Below are 6621 nucleotides of genomic sequence, written 5' to 3'. Positions count from 1 at the left end.
TCAGTGGGATTGCATGGAGAGCGAGTGAGGGCAGGTCCAGCCTTGTGTTTTTTGTTTAGTTTGCAGGGAGCGTGGAGGGGGAGTAGTAGTGGGGGAGGGTTGTCACGTGCTGTGCACACCTGTGCCACTGTGTACACCGTGATTGTTCTCATCAATTATTATCTTGTTGCTGAGGATTAAAGGCTACGTCCATTGAAGTCCACTGGCTTCAATAATACAATACCAGGCCTTAAATGACCTGCCAGTGACAATCTGTAAGAACTGCTACCAAATGCAAGATCTCTCCAATAAGATTAGTGGAGCCACATGGACAGCCTTCTTTTCATATCCAGCAACTGTTGCTAGAATCGGTTTATCTGACTCTACCAACAACAATAAAAGTAACCCTACTGCTGGTGGTTTTTACCACATAAAAATAGGACCAGGTCCTATGTAAACAGGCATAGTTCTGTTGACTTACATGGTGCCATGCTGATTTACACCAGCCAAGGATAGGCCTACTGTGTTGCACCACTGTGGTACAATGGGACATTTTTAATACAGGGGCACGTTCCACCATGCTGTGACTCTACCTAACTCTATTTGGAAAGCACCCATCACCAGCGTGTCTAGGCAGGGTTTGATCTTTCTGGTAACCAGCTCTGTACACAACAAGGAGCAGCATGCCGTATCAGTGTCATGATTTATTGTTAGCTGATATTAAGGGTTATTTCAATCCTTAAAATCACATTTCCATCTCGCCACTGGTCTCTCCTTCCCTCATCAGATTTGTTTTTTCACCATCTTCCAGGGCTGACATACACTTGAATGGACATTCAACACTTTGGAAGCTGCTGTTTTTCAAGTTTTATAAATTTCTCCTGGCTTAGTTCTTGATGACAGCTCTGCTCAGAGCATTATTTGTCATGCAGTAGCATCGATTTAGTGGAAAAGGCCAATCTGAATTTGATGCACAATGTGTTTCCCAGGTATCCTAAGGAAAAGAGGAATTTGGGGGAAAATATGAATGAACAGACAGAAGCTACCATAGTCCTGGCTGCCTGAAAGAAGGGGAAGGAGTGAGCTGTATCAGGCTGCCACCCCGCCATCTTCTAAGATGCTGGACCTTCTTTGTCCTGGTCAGAGAGCAAACGGAGTGAGAGGGCATGAGGCAGCTGCCTGCAGGAGTCTAGAAGCCAGAAGCAGGCTTCCTAAATGAGCCAGCCAGAGACACCTGCCATGGCGAGGGAACCTCAAGCAGCCAGATCCTTATAAGAGAGCTGAAACAGTTGTCTGAGAGGGCTGACTTTGGGCAGTCACCCCCTGAGAACCCATTTTAAAAAAGGACGCTGTGAAGGAAGAGTCCTTACCCAGGCTCTGAGGTAAAGACTCAGGCCTCGGGGACAGGTCTGTGGGACTTTGAGTTTTACTTTTGAGTTAGTTGTCTGACTAAATCCAGAGTCCAATAAGGGTGGTGATTGGCTGAGCTAGTGTGTGGGTTGCTGTAAAATGGCCTGGAAGAGGGAGAATAAAGGGCAGGCCAGTGCAGAGGCATCCCGGCTCTGAGAAGGTGCGCGGGAGAAGCCAACTCATTTACAGTCCTAATCCTGAGAACTCTCCGGACCAGGCCTGGCCAGAGAGTGGGACCCACATGCCATCACCCCCGCCGCTGCTTCGGGCTCCAGCTATACCCCAAACACCCCTTGAGATGTGAGACTTTGTCTCTCTCTCACACACACACATACACACTCTCTGTGTGTGTCCTTTTCCTTCCCCACCTTGTCTTGCCTCTTTCCTCTCCCCCTCCTTTTTGCCTTCTGTCCAATAAGAGTCTGACTCAGCCAGGCAAGACTGTATATTTTGCAATGGTGCTGTAAGCCTGTGTCAAGAAAGGGGCTGCTAAAAGCAATGTCCTAAACAGCCCGATGCTGGTACAAGTTTGCGGGGTCTTGGAGTGGCTGATCAGATCGTGTGCTGTGCCTATGTTTTTCCATCAACAAGGCTGCAAGTGAGAATCAACATCAGAGACAGAAGCGGCAGTTTCTCTCTTTTGTGTGTGTTTGTTTTGTTTGGTCTGAAAGAAAGCAGGATCTGACTTTAAAAACAATTCCCGCCCATCTCAACTAACTTCTTCTCTCTTCCCCAAACAGACAGTTATTACCACCTTTAATACCATCTGAGACAATGGTTCTCAGAAAGGGGTCTGGGCCCCCCCGGGAGGGCTGTGAGCAGGTTTAGGGGGTCCGCCAAGCAGGGCCAGCATTAGACTCACAGGGGCCCTGGACAGAAAGCCGAAGCCATAGGCTCTGAGCCCCGTCCTGAGCCCCGCCATCGGGGGCTGAAGTTGAAGCTTGAGCAATATAGCTTTGCGGGGCTCCCTCTGGCGTGGGGCCCCCAGCAATTGCCTGGCTTGCTCTGCCCTAATGCTGGCCCTGCCTTTAATGTGCAGAAAAAAGTTTGTTGTGGCACAGGTGGGTTGTGGAGTTTTTATAGCATGTTGGCAGGTGGGGGCATCAGAGAAAAAAGGGTTGAGAACCCCTGATCTAAGAGACTGCCAGCTAAGGAGGGTTTCTTTCTAAAGACTAGCTCCAGCTAAAGGGAAAGGAAACCTGGGATATGGTTGAAAGCCTTCGTTAATACTTTACATTTCAGATATTTTAGCCGCCCCCTCTTCTTTTCTGTGTCTTTAATAAATGGTTAAAATATTTGTAATGGTGTGTTAGCTATGGTACCAAGAAGGCTGAAGTCTCTGTATACCCAGCCCAGAACCTTGTTTAAAATGGACAGTTTCAGGGTCATGTTAACACCTTTGACTCCTTGGGTCCCCTTTATTCCACCTAAATTAATACAATGGCACATTAATCAAATTGTATATACAGTGTAACTTTCAATCATGTAAGACCCTCCAGTTATAAGGATTAGTGGTAATTACTGCTCTAGTGTAATTAGAGTGTAATTGCCAGGTAACTACTATATAATTACAGGTTTCAGAGTAGTAACACCCATTGTTTCATGTTCTCTGTGTATATAAATCTCCCCACTGTATTTTCCACTGAATGCATCCGATGAAGTGAGCTGTCGCTCACGAAAGCTTATGCTCAAATAAATTGGTTAGTCTCTAAGGTGCCACAAGTCCTCCTTTTCTTCTTACTATATAATTAGTCACCATATTATAAAATGGAACAAATAAATGAAATAAAAGATCAAATATTCGTTCCACATTTAGCGGTCATTCCTAGATCAGCTAAACATCTTAGCAGAGCAGTCCCTATACCACACACAGGCCAAAACCCTGATATAAATAGATCCAAATGGTAATTACTCAAACAGTAATTTGGCTGGGATACTGGGGTGAACATCACTGCTCTGAGGGAAAATGCCACCAGATCTTTAATAATCACCAGTGATCAACCTGGACCTCAGTTTTTCACTTCACCTGAAAGACAGCACCTGCAGCAACACACTCCCCACCCTGTACCACTCTGCATTTAGTCTAGTACTGACTCTGCAGGGGGAATCACAGAAACAACCTCCCAAAGCTACCTGAGTTTTTTCATGGAAGTTTTTTTAGCTTGTGAGAGTTGGTAGGTCTGGAAACAAATGATACAACACCACCTACCACTTGTCAGGTGCAATACGATTACCACAGTTAAATACAGGACTGATGATCTGTTTGTAGACTTGGGAAAGTCATTGAAGCTACCATTTTCAAACTTGGGTGTCTAAAATTAGTCCCCTATCCAACCTAAATAAATGCCCTTGTTTTTCAAAAATCACTGGGAGTCATGGATACTGCACACCAGTGAACATCAGGTTTCTTCGTTAGGCACTTAGGCATTTAAATCCATACTTAACTTTAGGCACCCATTTTAAAAGTTTGGTCCTCATCTTTCTGCCTCAGTTTCCTCTTCTGTGAAAGGGAAATAATTCCCTACCCCACAGAGGTTTGAGGATTAATAGTTATTTGTAAAATGCTTAGAGGATGAAGAGTATGTGCTCAGTACTATCATCTTTCCTACTCTACTAATGCAATAAAAATCTTGTTTTAAAATTGCTTTGCATGCACATGAGATACCAAGATAATTAGCAATACTGCATTATAAATAGATGACAATTGATTCAATGAAATTAACCTTATAAGTAAGGAGAAATATATACACTGATCCTAACTTCACTTTATAATCTACAAAGACAATGTAAAAGCACTGCCCATCAACTGTCACCCCGATATGATAATAACAAGAGATAGCGTAACTATTTTTGAAGCCTTGGAAGAAATCACTAAGCCCGCAGCACTTCCTTGTCAAAACCATCCCTGTACCTGACAATGTAAGCAACAAAAGACAGAAAACAGAAATCCAAATCATAATTTTACTTTATGCCAATACTTGCAAATGATCTAAGCACTCTGCCCAGCCTTTGACAATCTACTTTATTCCAATAGTGTCATCTTAGGTAAGGCTGAACAAAAGGAATGGAAATACAATACCCTTTAGAATTTCTCTCTATCTTTTTGTAAGATGTGAAGTGTTCTGTGCTGACATTATGATATGTGAGCTAGTTGTAAAAAAACCACAATGTGAATCATAGAGCTGTCAGGCTTATGTTTTTTTTTGGCAGCTGTAAATTACACACAGAGAAAGACGTGGTCCTTGCCCTCTCATTTGCATCATGCAGCAACATAAGGTCATCCTAAATCCAGTTTGGCCAGAGAAGGATGACCTCGGTATTGACCCTCTATGCCATCCTCTTTCTGCAACCAGCATCAGGGTGTGGCCAAGAGAAAGGGGCATGGCCAGGGCTTTCCTCTACCCCAGCAATCCTTGGCTGGGGCCATGGGCATCCAGCATAATTTTGAACAGCCCTGAGGCTGTTCTACATGCGGAACTGGCCTGGCACCCAGTCACGCTACCCACTGCTCATAATGCTATGGTGTCTTAGCTGCAGCTAGGAATTGCAGCTACCTTATAGTTTGGCCTGCTGACAACCCCGCACTGTATTATGATGGCGTATGGTCAGAGTTAACAGCTCCACTAGTTCAACACCTGGAATAAGACATAAACCATTTTACTGGAAAACAAGCATGTACACATTTATATCTATTCTTATGACTTTGGAGAAATCCTATAGAATTTAATAGGAATGGAGCCAAAAGCTATTCTGTGGAATTTGAGAGGGAATGAGATCTATTGTACAATATTAGTAAACAAGCCACTATAATTTAACTGAGAATTGTATAGTTGCTTCAGAATTCTACAGCCTAGTTTAATCATTCTAAAGAGAGGCTGTTAGTCCCCATTACATTCTATAGGACTGTTCCATAAGGGAAAACACAATTAACGTTCAGCAAAAAGGCATGAGGATCAACAAAGCTCACTCAAGCCTTCTGCCTATTCACAATGTGTCACTCCTGAGCCACAATGTCCCAGCTCCCAAGGTGTTTTTGAATAGCTATGATGCAAATAACTGGATGTGAAAGAGATTATGTATAGTATGTTAGGCTCGTGGGACCAATCTTTGATTCCAGGTGAGTGTGTGTGACACAGCACCCGATGTGGGAGGAGGGACACAGAATGCTGCATGCTTACCTTTGCGCTCCCCCGATCCCTGGGATTGTTAAGGGACAGTTCAGCCTCCCAGCACAAGCTAGAGCCACTTCAGGGGCCATTACACAATCTGGAGACTGCCAGAATGCAGCAGTGCTGCAACCAGGAACAGCCCTAATCTGTCCCTTAACCCAGGGAGCTGAGAGAAGTGGTGGTGCCCTACTCCAGCTGAGGATTCCCCCATGCTACCTTATTCATGACTGCCCAGTTAAGAGCACTTTAATGGCCCCTTTTTGCCAGGCCAATGGTTAATTTTTAAAGATTTTTATCTGTATTTAGTGCTTGTGAAATTTACCAAATTAGCAGTCAGGAAGAGTGATGTTCTCCACCTATGCATGGAGAAGAAGGAGGGTCAAGTGGTTCACTGTCACAGACTTCCTGTCCTTGGGTAAGTCACTTAGGGTGGGATTCACAAAAGTACATAGGTGCCTAACTCCCACTGACATCAATGAGAGTTAAGCATCTAGATATATTTGTGAATTCCACCCTTAGTCTCTCTGTTCCTCAGTTCTAGGATAAATTAAAGATACAAGATGTGTTGATACTATGGTAGCAGGCCAATAAAAGTATCTTAGATAGATTGATCCACAGATCAGGTACAGGAGAAGAAGCAGTACCACTAGTGCCCCATTGACGTCCCTGAACCTTGCCCCAGGAGGGCAATTTCTAGGAAGCTGAGCAAGTAATTCCATCATGGCCATTAAATTGTTGACCTTTATTCTCTAACTACCAATTTCACTGGTAGCTTTTGGGATATGGACACCCACTGGAAGTAGATGGCCACTAAGCTCTTATCATATCAGTGACCAAACAACCATGTTTCAGACACTACTGCCCAGTGCTAAATTTGAACTCGCAATCTAGAAGTCAAAGATTCTGTAGCAAAAATACCAATTGCTGGAGCCAAATTAATATTACCTATTTAAATCATGTAAAGTTGGCTAAAAATTCAATGTATATCCAATATACCTTTAGGCATCAGACTGCATCGCCTATGCTAATACCAAGCCTGCTTATCTTGTGAGATCTCTTAATG

This window comes from Caretta caretta, chromosome 6 (assembly GCF_965140235.1).
Source record: "Caretta caretta isolate rCarCar2 chromosome 6, rCarCar1.hap1, whole genome shotgun sequence".
Taxonomy (NCBI): domain Eukaryota; kingdom Metazoa; phylum Chordata; order Testudines; family Cheloniidae; genus Caretta; species Caretta caretta.
Note: the sequence above shows the minus strand (reverse complement) of the source record.